General features: G+C 44.6%; 1 long non-coding RNA gene across 2 annotated transcripts in view; it reads left to right on the forward strand.

The window, feature by feature from the left end:
- The window catches only part of LOC124008107, a 63,987-nt gene extending 50,521 nt beyond the window's left edge, over window positions 1-13,466 (forward strand). For both annotated transcript variants that reach the window (XR_006834054.1, XR_006834055.1), the window contains exon 3: window positions 13,378-13,466. This is a non-coding gene — a long non-coding RNA (uncharacterized LOC124008107). The remainder of the gene's footprint in view (window positions 1-13,377) is intronic.
- Window positions 13,467-13,909: the final 443 nt, after the last annotated feature.

Here is a 13,909-nt window from a genome sequence, read left to right on the forward strand (position 1 = left end):
GGCAAAAGAAGCCGGAAGGGATTTGTTAATTGATGCCGTCTTTCTTCCCCTTTTAATCGCATAAGCTTATCTAAATCTTGGTTTAATGCCCTGATAACCACGCCTTTGGCGCTTCTTCACTTTTTCTCGGGCACGTGCCCCAGCCCGAACAGATCACGGTCAAACTCAAACTTTCCCTGTTCACCACCAGGTAGGTCTGGAGACATGGGAAATAGGAGTGTTGCTGGGGGACTCTTTGTCGGAGCACATTATTCCACTCTGAGGATCCCATCAGGCAAGTCATTACATGTTCAGATAGAGATCGCCTCCCATTTGAGCTTGCCGGATACAGAGGTTTGATTCGACAAGGATTTTCACTGTATTATCGGTTTGCATTAAATTTGCTTCCCTGGAGGTTTAATTCAAGTATACACAATATCAGTGTGTGATAAGTATTGAATCCCTCAACACTGCCCCATGTAAATGCTTGTTTTATTCAATTGTTTTATTGAGAAAAAAACGGAGCATTGTGGTTTCGACTTGATTCGAGGGACAGACTCTTTTGAATTCAACATCCTAGCTACTTTATCTCTGTTCAGTGCAACACAATTATGTCCCCTTCCATTTTGAATCTCCACATCCCTGAGTGATGATTCCTATACGGGCGCAAATGTGACATCGAACACTCCACCGTCCACCCTCCAGAGCCAACAGAAGAGAGTCCTTTTCATGCGTCTGGCTCTGATGTTGATGACCCCTCCAAGGCCTTCGGTGTCTCTGCGGCCGGCTGAGAGGATATCTCTCAGAGAGGGGACAGCCACAAGCATGAGCTGTTCCATGATTAGCTTGGAGAGGGAAGGTTATGGCAGTCCTGTCCCTGTCCCCCTGGCAAGGTGTAATTATGTTTTGGACACCCTGACCTTGTTGACAGTGTTGTGTGAACCCCCAGAGGTGAGGACTGCCCAGAAAGCTGCCCGACTGGAAATCTGATCCACCTGGCACTTAAATGTACCACCAACGTGTACGTGTGCATGTGCGCGTGTGTGTGTGTGTGTGTGTGTGTGTGTGTGTGTGTGTGTGTGTGTGTGTGTGTGTGTGTGTGTGTGTGTGTGTGTGTGTGTGTGTGTGTGTGTGTGTGTGTGTGTGTGTATATATATATATATATATATATATATATATATATATATATATATGTGTGTGTGTGTGTGATGAGAAGGAGAGTGAGAGCGAAAAAGAGAATGAAAGAGAGAGAGATTGAGGGCAACCGAGTGTAAATGAGTGCATTTACATGCTGCCCCCCCCCCAGCCATGTTTCAATTGTCTCAAGGCTTAAAAATCCACTGATTGAAGTGTATTTAACAAGTGACATCGATAGGGGATCATAGCTTTCACCTGGATTCACCTGGTCAGTCTATGTGATGGAAAGAGCAGGTGTTCTTAATGTTTTCTAATGGTAGTGTATTTAAGGTTTAAAAAAGGCTTCTAAAGATTGTAATTTCAACTTTAAAATGTCAGACTTGATTTGCCCCGAACGAAAAAAGTATCAACCCCTACAAAAATGTTGATTAATTATAATTCACATAATAATTCCCATTTCCTGTTTCTGCAGGATTATTTTCCGGTTGTGAGAAACAGGGTCATATTAAGATAGCAGATCTGTAGCGCTCAAGGTGATGGTTTGGGGTGGCGGTAGGGCCAGAGCAGGTAATTACAGATAGTACAAAGCAGAGGTTGTCCTGTCTTGTCCTGGCAATTATTTTCCTGTACTGTCCCGATACTGCAAAAGTTCTACAACCCCGACAACTTTCCTGTCCTGCCCTGATAAAAATAACTCCGGTCCCTTGTTCATTTTAAAGCGCAGAAATCTGAAATAACTTCTTCCGTCAGCCGCTCGTCTGTCTGTCCCCGCTTCATGCACTCTGCTGCGTTGAGTTTCTATAGCAACGACCCCATTTTGGGCTGCATTCTCACATTAGCTAGCTACCTTTCGTTGCCTGCCCAGCTTTTTTTTGAATAGTAAATGAATACTGAAGAACATGTATTTCTGTTGGGAGGAGGGGCAGGGCGAAAAAAAACATTAAAAACAATGTGTCCTTCTGAAACTGCTTATAACACACAAAGAAATGTGGACATTTTATTCTTGTCCCATCCTGTCGTGAACTTGACTCTCGAATTTCCCTCCCATTCCTGCAAGAATCCCGCGGGACCTGCAAGACACACAGGAGTCCTGTTCCATTGTCAACCTCTAGTACAAAGCGTATTCAGCCTTCCTCTTCTGTCCTCTTTATGGCATACAGCCTTAAGGCCTGTTGTCACCCTCATGGATATGTCACATTCCCTGACCCCTGACCCCTAGCACTGCCCCTAGTCATGGCAGCTGTTGGCTCATAAACCCCCATATATTCCTGTGTAATAGACCGCGTATTGACACCTACATCATCCCCCTGAAATCCTGCTTCGAAAAATACCATTAAGGGGATGTCTCAACATCTAATATCTTAAACAAGGTGATTGTGGGTATTGGTGCAGTGTTTGGTGATCAACTATATGGGATTTTATCCATATACACACTGTATATAGACTTTCTTTTTTTCCTATTGTGTTATTGACTGTACGCTTGTTTATTCCATGTCTAACTCTGTGCTGTTGTTTCTGTCGCACCGCTTTGCTTTATCTTGGCCAGGTCGCAGTTGTAAATGAGAGCTTGTTCTCAACAAGCTTACCTGGTTAAATAAAGGTTAAATATTTTTATTTAAAACATTTTTTTTACCCTGTCTAGAAATAACACCAAAGCATCTTGGATTGTCATGGTCTGATAACATTGGGAATCTTGGCCACGCTATGATATCTCCTTTTGCACTAATTGTTGATCTTTTACAATTGGACTTGCATTTTCTTCCAGTTAGCAAGGAAGAACTATGGATCGAAACATCTCGTTATCCGAGCCAGAAAACTGGTGGAGCTCAACAGTGGGTTTTCAAGGAACATGGACACGGCCTCACGGACACGGGGTGTGTGTGTGAGAGGGTGTGTGAGAAGGCGAGAAAGCCTGTGGGGAGTCTCCAAGTCTGGACTGAACTGTTTGGTTAATCCCGTTGTTGTTTACCAAAAACACACTATATACAGCATTTAACAATATGCATGTGCGTCTAGAGACTAAACCAACCATTTTAAAACCCCGAAAAACAGTTAGCAAAAGGCACATGCCTCTGACACACAAAGTTGTGTTTGCCACATAGTGTAACCTCTGAGTGTGTTCGTATGTGTATATGTGCATCTCTGTGCTTGCACCAGTCCCATACTGTTAGTAGTGTGTTATAGTGGTACAGTGTGTGTGTGTGTGTGTGTGTGTGTGTGTGTGTGTGTGTGTGTGTGTGTGTGTGTGTGTGTGTGTGTGTGTGTGTGTGTGTGTGTGTGTGTGTGTGTGTGTGTGTGTGTGTGTGTGTGTGTGTGTGTGTGTGTGTGTGTGTGTGTGTGCGCGCGTGAAGGGTTTGGGGGGCTAAATCTGTGCAAAAACGTCTAATCCCTGGATTGCTGAAGCCTCGGAAATCCTGGAAATAGATTAAGAGCTGGCCAGCCTGCTTAAATAATGGCACCACCCGTTTGGCTCCGAAGTCATGAAGCAGCACTTGTGTAATGTGCAAAGCCACCAGTTCTTGTAATTATCATTTCCCGTTTGGAAAATGATTCAATCAACACTGATCCGAGACGTCCTGCGCATACTGACAACCGTCGTTGGAATGCCAAGGGCCCGGCGCCGGCGGAGACATGGTGAAGGGATTAGCTGTGATGCTACCGGCGTCAGGAGGATAATCAAATGAGCTTTGACACGATATTGACGGGAGAAACTCACAGTGATTCACTCAAACGGCGAGCCATTGACCGGTCTCCTTGTCGACAACGTTTTAAAAAGTCTTGCCGTCAGATAAGAAAGTTGTCGTTTTCCTCGCCCAAGTTGATCTGTTTTTTTTTCATTCTTCACATCAGCAGACCTTGCTATAGCCCTCGGTTTCCCCATTTAGCTGTCTCCGACTGCTGTCTCTGTGACATCTTGCTGGACGGAACAAGCAACTAAACGCTGAGAGAAATATGTCATCTGTATTTGCAATGGACTTCATCGTTCCCCTCCCCCCTGCTGAATGTGTCTGTATTAGACTGCGTTTTGCTCTGCATTGAAAGCCGTTGGTGCTGCTTGGAGCCAGTGGGTGTTGGGATAAGGACACAGTTTGATTGCCTGCTATTGTATATGGAACAACATCTGCTTTGACTCTCTGTGTTTGCGTGGATCATGTGAAATACATCAATCCAGAGATAAAGTAGGGATATGGGGGTAAACATTGAGACTTCTAAAGGAGAGATGGATCGTCAACAGTGAACAGATGCTACTGCACGCTACTGCATAGAAATGCACAGTATCGTACACCGATGGCAGTGTTTGTGGGTGCATTCCCCCGAATAAGAGAAGTAGAAATACAGCCTAATCACTTGGCCACAGATTTACTGTCATCTATTGACAGAGGGAAGGCTCGAGTGGACAACCCCATCACTGTAATTGACATATCGCAGTGACAAATATTTGCACGCCCCCTCCATCAATGGGAATAAGAAACCAAAAAAGGGGGGTTGGGTTGGAAGACTTGGAGAGGAGGGAGATCACCTCAACCTAATGAAAATAATGGCCTCCTTTTCCGCCTCCCCCTTTCTCTCTGCCACCAAAATGAGGCTAATGTGCTATGAAAGGTATCGCAGATTTCTCACCTTCTGGAGCCTTGAGAGAGCGCGGACCAGCTGTCCTTATCACAGCACGGGTGTTGCTGTCTATCCCCAGCCAGAGAAAGTGATGGGCAGGCGGGCGGAATGAGAGAAAGAGAGGGCCGGCCAGCTGGATGCCTGCTTCAAAATCCAAAAAGCTCCTTCAACGGGGTAGTCTCTTGGGGGAGGGAGGTGGGTGTGATGAGAGGATGGGTGGGTGGGTGATGGGGGTGGGAGGGGAAAGAAAATGTGCAGCTATAGCCAGGTTCACTGTCCACTGGGCAGTGGAGTGTATGATAGTCCAGTAAGACCACAAGCACACACACGCACACACATGCCATGGTTGCTCCCGAGGGGTCAGTTCAGCCAGGATTGCAGAATGCAGCAGCCTAAGCATCCCAGAGATAGCATTAAATCTCCCAATATCATGGATCACAACACCTCGACACCCCTTTGAAGTCTTTCAAACATCTAATTTCATTTATAGACCTGTTGGGAAAAGACTGGGCTTTTTTCTTCCCTTCTCCCCCTACACCAAACACACCAATCTTGTGCCAGTGCCATGATGCTAGCGTGGTATATTGCTCTAGGGCATCATTTTCCATAGACTTCCTTGATATTGCCATTCTCTACTGTATAATGAGAGCTCTATCAAAACGGAGAGATTTAAATTGCAAACCTGGAATATTGCTATCCAGAGAGCTCACTGATGGCACAAGTTGGTGGCTACTGTCTGAGTAGCCTATTCATTTTAGAGTAACAAGGCCTATACTGGTCTTTATTATTGCTCCTCTGTCAATGTATTCTGTACCTGAGACCATGGAGTTCCTGCTGAGTACCATATTGTGGCTGCCTTCGGAAGTAAGACAAAGTAACTGAAGTATAATCTGCACTTATTTTCTCAAAGGGGCATAGTCACGCCGCCAAGCTTACCCTAGTAAAACTGACTATCCTACCGATCCTCGACTTCGGCAATGTCATCTACTCAGCAAACTGGATGCAGTTTATCACAGTGCCATCCGTTTTGTCACTAAAGCACCTTATACCACCCACCACTGCGACTTGTATGCTCTAGTCGGCTGGCCCTCGCTACATATTCGTCGCCAGACCCACTGGCTCCAGGTCATCTACAAGTCCATGCTAGGTAAAGCTCCGCCTTATCGCATTTCACTGGTCACGATGGCAACACCCATCCGTAGCACGTGCACCAGCAGGTGTATCACACTGATCATCCCTAAAGCCAACACCTCATTTGGCCGCCTTTCATTCCAGTACTCTGCTGCCTGTGACTGGAACGAATTGCAAAAATCGCTGAAGTTGGAGACTTTTATCTCCCTCACCAACTTCAAACATCAGCTATCTGAGCAGCTAACCGATCGCTGCAGCTGTACATAGTCTATTGGTAAATAGCCCACCCATTTTCACCTACCTCATCCCCACACTGTTTTTATTGATTTACTTTTCTGCTCTTTTGCACACCTATATCTCTACCTGTACATGACCATCTGATCATTTATCACTCCAGTGTTAATCTGCTAAATTGTAATTATTCGCCTACCTCCTCATGCCTTTTGCACACATTGTATATAGACTCCCCTTTTTTTCTACTGTGTTATTGACTTGTTAATTGTTTACTCCATGTGTAACTCTGTGTTGTCATTCACACTGCTATGCTTTATCTTGGCCAGGTCGCAGTTGCAAATGAGAACTTGTTCTCAACTAGCCTACCTGGTTAAATAAAGGTGAAATAAAAATCAAATAGTGAGGGGAATACTGTGCATAGCTAGATAGAAATCCTACCCAGCAACAGCATGACCTGTCACCGTATGTGTTTATGAGAGAGGGGATGGGGTGACGACCTCGTTTTGTCGACCACACAACCATGACCCCCATCCGAGTGCCGACGCGGTCTCCCTGTCAGCAGGAAGTCATCGTCCCCCTGCCCACATGAGAGCAAGTGAGCAAGTCAACGGGCCAGCGGATGAGGTGATCAGTACAGCCAATCACCACCTGAGTGCCAAAGACTTTGACGACAATCAACATGAGTGAAGAATGTGAGAATACAGTAATTGAATGAGATATCAGCCAAAGGAAGAGGAACACACGGGTATTGAGGTAGAAATGCAGGGCTACGTTTGATGATCGTTTCACTTGCCTTTTGTATGAAACCTTCCTTCAGTAGGATTACCACGCGTGGCAAGTTATTGATCTGTTTAAACCAATAGAGGCTCTACTTCGTCCATGTTGGGAGAGTGTTCATTGGGGTAAATCTGTAAATGATTGACAGTGCATGGTAATCCCGCCCACCGTGCGGTTCAGGGAACCTCATTTCACCCCTCACAATTTGTTTTTCTTGGTGATCGTTTTGGTCTAATATTTAACTCAACATCATTTTAAAACGAGAGAGAGAGAGAGAGAGAGAGAGAGAGAGAGAGAGAGAGAGAGAGAGAGAGAGAGAGACAGAAAACCTATCCCAATACTTGAAGTCTATTCTATTCAAAGCTTCAGTGCCTGAAATACAGAACAAATAAGCCTTGGTAAATAGTTCCTCAGAATAACAACAACAAGCATCCTAATGAACTTACGGTTTTAAGTCTACCAAATAGTTGACAAAAGAAAACTCTTTAAAGAGGGAGGAACTGATGCCAATATTCCCCCAATATATGCTATTCAGGTTTCCTTTCATCACTCTGCAAGCTAATGAAAGCTGAGGTGGCCATTTCGCTGGGCAGATAATTGTGCTAGGGATAGCAACAAGCTTTGCCAATGCATGTGTTCCACATAATGACTCGCTGTGCCTCTATTGCCACCCCTGCTACGAGCGCTAGCAGTCATGTGTGCTGTGCTGAAAAGCTGCATAGCTGAGCAGCCGAGTTGAAAGCCAATGGTGTGACCCTTGACAACGTGAGCGCTTAGCCTCTTAGCATTAGCTATGTGGTGCTCGGGTCATGGGGCTGCCTGCCTGAATTCCATCCCCACAGTGTGGTGTCTTTAAAAAGGGAGCAGCGGCGGTGGCTTGCTTTTTATATTTCACTGATTACACTGGCTATTTTGATTCCTCGGGTGCCCGAGCCAGGCATCCTGCTGCTCGCTCCAATCACACACATATGCTCCGACATAAGAGGCCATTTTGAAGGAAGCTTCAATCTGGGAAGGTATCAAGAGAGGCGGCCATTGTCTTGATGATGGGCTGTAATAACAGTGAAAAGCCAATTGGAGTGCTTTTTGGGGCTGGTTGTTTTTCTGTCCTTTTCTTGTCTAGCCGCATTGTTGTTTCAAGGAAGTCTCCTTCTATAGGGGCGCTCGGAGCAATGCTCTCGGATGTGTGATGCACGGTGAATCTCTGGACTTGATAACATTGCCTCTCTGCAGTGCAGTGGCGCACCAGGTCCAGAATCCCAACCAAGAGTGCCAAGGCCCTTAAGTGGCTTTGCGATATAAGAATTGATAGCGCTAAGCCCCTAATAGCTATTTCTCTGTAATCTTTCCTATGAAAGGCTAAACTATGGGCTGGCTATTGATTTGTTTGAAGAAAAAAAAGAAGAGAGGGTGAGAAAAGTACTCCATCAGATTGAAGCATCTTGAAGTGTGTCGAAGCTCTTTATCGGAAGAGGGAGATAAGCCACAAGATTGAGCCGTTTTATCAGAGAAATATCTGGAAATGTTTGGGCGCGTAGGCAGAAAAACAAACGAACTGAGGGGGAAAAAAAACATAAAAGTGATCAAAAAACGGACGGCTAACAATAATGGCTTGGTCTTTGGCTTTTTAGTTGTCGCTATCTCGGCCCACTCACAGCTCTTGAATTCGGAGGTCGCCGGTTCAAAGGCTCTCGCTGTGACTCGGAACGTTCGGACTGCGTTGGAGATCGCCCCTGGTCAGATGCTCCCATGACAACAGCGGCCATTGTAGTGGAAGGGCCCATAGAAAGCCATTGAGGAGGCTGGGAAGAGAATGTGCCACTTGGCAGTGCAATAGCAGCCACTAATGTGCCTGTGCCGTAGGCCTGGGTGCAGTGGCATTATCAAGAGCCCATTGCTATTCTGTTCAACAGATCAGCTGTCCCCTGAAGGCAGGAGGTCCATCTTATTTCCAGCCGTAGCTGTGTCGCGTTCGTTCACTCAGCTTAACCTACACTGGTTCTACAAAAAAAAACATCCGGGTTGTCTGCCTGATCTGTGTGTTCCCTTAAAACACACACTTCACTTAAAAGCAGTAACACCATCATTAAGACAAGAGTATGTATGGAACGTGACAAAGACTAAACACGGGGGGGGGGGGTCGACCCCTTACCCTTGAATGTTGTAATAGTGGAATGTACAAGGTGCAATTTCGAAATTTGGTCGTGCATCATCCGTTTTCTTCATAATAGAGAGCTATTTATAACTTGTACAGATCAATTAGCCCATGTCAGCTAACATTTTTTTGCTAGTTTTTTTTAGCCCGTAGATTTTGTTGCGACGTTTGAGTCACTCAAATATCACATGAATACACGAGACATGGCAATATGTATAGAATTGCAGGTGATTAGCTTTAAACCCGCAAATGTTTCTCTCCGGCAACAAGAGGGGTGTGAACAGTTTGTGTCATGAACAGTGCTTGTGCCCTTTAGATATAGACGTGGCGGGCACAGGGGTGCGGGGTGTTCCCCAATGATGGAAGGGGGGCCTGAGAGAAAAAGTTTGGGAACCTCTGGTCTAGGACAGGGGTGGGCTGGTGTGGGTGGAGGCTTTTGCTCCAGCCCAGCAGTGACACACCTGGTTCTACTAACTAATCTACAACTAATCATCTTTGATTCTACCACTTAGTCATCTTGTGTGTTATTGCTTGGCAGGAAACAAAAGCCTGCACTGCATCTCCACCAGCCTGCGCACCCCTATCCCACTACTCGAGTCAGTAGTCAGACCTGACCCGGAAGCAGTAGGTTGAGCCTCCGACAAAGGCTTTACTTTACTGACCTGTTCTACTAAACGAGAATTGACTAAGGAAAATAATGTTGATTAACAATACTAACTGGTGGCCTGCTAACCTGGACAAATACAACACAACTGGCAAATGGTACAAAGCCATTGTTAAATCAGGATCTATGAAGTCATGATGTGCTTTCTAAGTTAGTACCAGTGAATGAAGGACTGTACAATACGGTCTAACTAAGGGTTTAACTAGAAGTCCAAGTGTCAATGATTTGAGTTGTGTGGTCATGTTTATGTGTAAAGCGAGGGTGTCTGTCTGTCTCCTGGTAAAAGTCCATGAAAGAAGACTGGGTTGTAGTCCAAGCCGATATTCACGTAATAATAAGGAATTCCCCCCGACCGTGCCCACAAATTCTTTCCCATTGATCTCCAGTGCAAAAGAGCCAACTTTTTTATAGATTTTTTTTATACAGAAATAGCAAAACATGCCAAAAAGCTGCTGTGTTTTTCAATGTGTTGTCAAAAATCCCAACCTACGGTTCGTAATGCTCCCACGTAGGGAAATAGATCCTGTGAGAAGAGCCCTGTTACTTCAAGCTATTCGGTGGGGACCCAGTGTCAAAGTAGGCTACACGTAGTTATGTGTGGAAAACCTTTTAGCACAGGTAAAACATGTAACATTTAACCCCTCACTACTTGTAGCTGTATAGTCTGTGTTTTTGGTCTTGGCTAGCTTAATGTTCTGGTCAGTAGCACTCACTCGCGCCTTGAAAAATGTTTTTGCTGAGCCAATGGGGTAGCCTATGTAACCATAGGTTATTTTCCCCACAGGAGGGCGGGGCCACGACTTTCTATCTAATACCGACTGGGACTATTGGCTAAACACTGAGTTCGCCTTGGAGCACAGACGTTACAGCAGCTCTAGTATGTACCGTATGAACTCCATAAATACGTTTTCCTTGGAGCACGAGGCTCCCACAGACATTACCACTGCTCTAGTATATACCGTATGACCTGCATAAACAAACACAGACACACACTTTCTCTCTCCCACACACACACACACACACACACAGGAAATCAATAGTGATCATAGGGCCAGCTGTTTTAGTCCCATCCCTCTGTTATGTATCCGAATGTGAAGTGATTCATAGTAGCTCTGCTCACACACTCCAACACCTCACGGAATGAGTGATGAATCCCTCTCTTTCTCTCCCTCTATCCCTCTCTCATTCACCCCCCCCCAGTCTCCCTCCCTCCATCTCCCTCTCATTCCCAGGGTCTGAAATGATGAGAATGTCCCTTCACAAATTAGCAAACTGATCCGGCCCCCTGGTCATTTGCATGTCCACACAGCCGACACATTACCGATGCAATGGGCCTATCACACGAGCCCACCCAAGGACATCCCCGGGCAAGACAGGCCGATGTAAACTGGGAGGCGATGTCATTAGAGACAAAGACAGGATAATTGGGCAAAAGATACAGTATAGGATATTAACTCTATTTAAAGGCCATGTAGTAGCTATTTCTCAATGCCAGTAACCTAGAGCACCACAAGAAAACATTCCCAAATTACACACTCTTAAATACATTTTTATAATACAGTAATATTGTTCTAAAAGTTGGGTTTGAGGTTCTCTCCAAATCAGTTCTAACTTCAGAAACAATCCCACAAAGCCCCTCAGTCACTGTCACACAGTGAAGAAATAAATGTCATGCTCACCCGTCATAACATAATCATAATAATAACTTGTGGGTTAGTAGTATGGAGCTAGTTAGCGATTGCATTTCTCTTTCTAACTGGCAAAATAAGTGAGCTATAATTTGTTGGTGTACTGCCATATGTCGATAATATAGTCAAGTTTGTCACAGGTAATGGCTAGTAAATATCCTGAAGCTAGCCTGCTAGGCAGTGATAGCCGCTAGCTAAAACCAGGAAGAGAGGGAGGGAGAATTCACTTCCTGTTTCATCTGCTGCTGGCTTGAGAATGTTCACTCAAATACATTATCCCACATGTAATTGTTTAAATTAGATTTTTATTCTATGAAGATTGTAATTTTGTCAATATGTTGTAAAAATGTGTAGAAAACTCTTCACAGCTGTTGCCCACACTAAAACGTGAAACACAACTTGGTGTGCACCGGCTTGTACAGTAGGCAAAGCTAGGCTCACCGTGTGAGTCATCAACATTACCATCTTGCGCTCGGGCCTTTCCGGCAGTCTTCGTGGTTTTTACTTTCAGGGAGCATAACTTGTACAATTGTAAAGTGACAAAGAATTTTTGAAGTTCGAACCCAATATAATATACTACAGTACATAGACTACAGTACATAGACATCTGATAGAGTTCATGATCTGCTACCTGGACTTTTTAGGCATCTCTGTTTGTTGCGGCATATGAGAGCCAATGGTTTTGATCTATTGGAATTTCCTTGTCAGACAAAGCAGCCATCGATGTAAATACAAGCCCTGATGTATTGAAAATATCCTGATCGAACAACAATATCTTTGACATGACGTGTGTGAGGTGGCAGGTTGGTGCTCTCCGGGGTAGGCGTGGGGGAAGGAGGGACATTTCACTACAGAAATAACTGAGTGAACACAATACTCACAACTCTATGCCTGTTACTGAAATGTTACGTTATCCAACGCCTGCACATGCTATGGGTCAGACAAGCTAGCTCTGACATTTGGCTGTCATTTAATTTGGTTGTTTTCGACACCACAGCAGCCCCACCTGTGGACACGATGCCTGTGTTTGAGGCCCTGAAGGTGTCATACTGAGTGAGGTGGCGAGGGAGAATCCAGAGGCGAAAAACGGTCCATGTTGCCTGTTTGTAATTGGCAAAACACGGTGAGGCCCTAGGCCATTTGTTCGTTTGAATAATTGATGGCTGAGCGGTCACACAAGCAAACAAGCCGCCCACATTAGACCATATTTTATATTGTTTATTTCCCTCAGTTCTACTCTTGGTATCTCAGTTATTAGTGCTTTATATGCAATATTAAGATATTATTAATAATGTATTCAGTCAACTTTGAGATTAATATCTAAAAACACAGGCCTGTGTGCTATTAGGCGAGCTAATCAATTATGAGACTTATAGAAGTGAGATTAAATCAGTGAGATAGGCAGCCAAAGTAACGCCTGGCTTGTTAGGGAGGAGAAAGTCAGATTTTGTCTCGGCTTTCTTACAGATATTGGCGTTCATTAGTGATAGTTTCATAATTTTCAGTCATATTGATCTCCAGTGGCAACCGTCAATCATAACGCAATCCTTTGTAGCGTAATCCTATACCCCGATGTAATCGTCAATGTTGTCAAAGTTGCTGCAACCCTCCATTTCATGACTTCACGCTGTGCAATCAAGGGTCTTGATACTGTATGGTGATCTGTGTCTTTTTACATCTCTCTCTCTCTCTCTCTCTCTCTCTCTCTCTCTCTCTCTCTCTCTCTCTCTCTCTCTCTCTCTCTCTCTCTCTCTCTCTCTCTCTCTCTCTCTCTCTCTCTCTCTCTCTCTCTCTCTCTCTCTCTCTCTCTCTCTCTCTCTCTCTCTCTCTCTCTCTCTCTCTCTCTCTCTCTCTCTCTCTCTCTCTCTCTCTCTCTCTCTCTCTCTCTCTCTCTCTCTCTCTCTCTCTCTCTCTCTCTCTCTCTCTCTCTCTCTCTCTCTCTCTCTCTCTCTCTCTCTCTCTCTCTCTCTCTCTCTCTCTCTCTCTCTCTTTCTTTACAGGGCCTCTTATCTCAATTAACTTGCTGTTGTCTCGCAATGCTTTCAAATGAGAACAGAGAAGCCACATCGCCCGGCTTTTCTTTAATCACTCATGAATAAGTTGCAAGGTAATTATAGTTGTTTTTTCATTTCTATTTTATTTTTTATTTCTATTATATTTCAATTATGTTTTATATTATTTAGTTTTCGTGTCTGGAAAGCAGACTGAACCAGGTTTTCCTCTAGGATTTTGCCTGTGCTTACTTAGCTCCCTTCCATTTCTTCTAATCCTGCAAAGCCCCCAATCCTTAATGATTACACGCAATATCCACAACATGGTGCAGCTACCACTATGCTTGAAAATATGGAGAGATGTACGCAACTCTCCATACGCAATGTGTTGTATTGGATTTGCCCTAAACATAACTTAACACACAAGTTAATTGCTTTGCCACATTTTTTGCAGTATTACTTTAGTGCCTGGTTGCAAATAGAATGCATGTTTCTGAATATTTTTTATTCTGTACAGGCTTCCTTATTTTCACTCGGTCAA

The sequence above is a fragment of the Oncorhynchus gorbuscha genome, linkage group LG21, assembly GCF_021184085.1.
Source record: "Oncorhynchus gorbuscha isolate QuinsamMale2020 ecotype Even-year linkage group LG21, OgorEven_v1.0, whole genome shotgun sequence".
Lineage (NCBI taxonomy): Eukaryota > Metazoa > Chordata > Actinopteri > Salmoniformes > Salmonidae > Oncorhynchus > Oncorhynchus gorbuscha.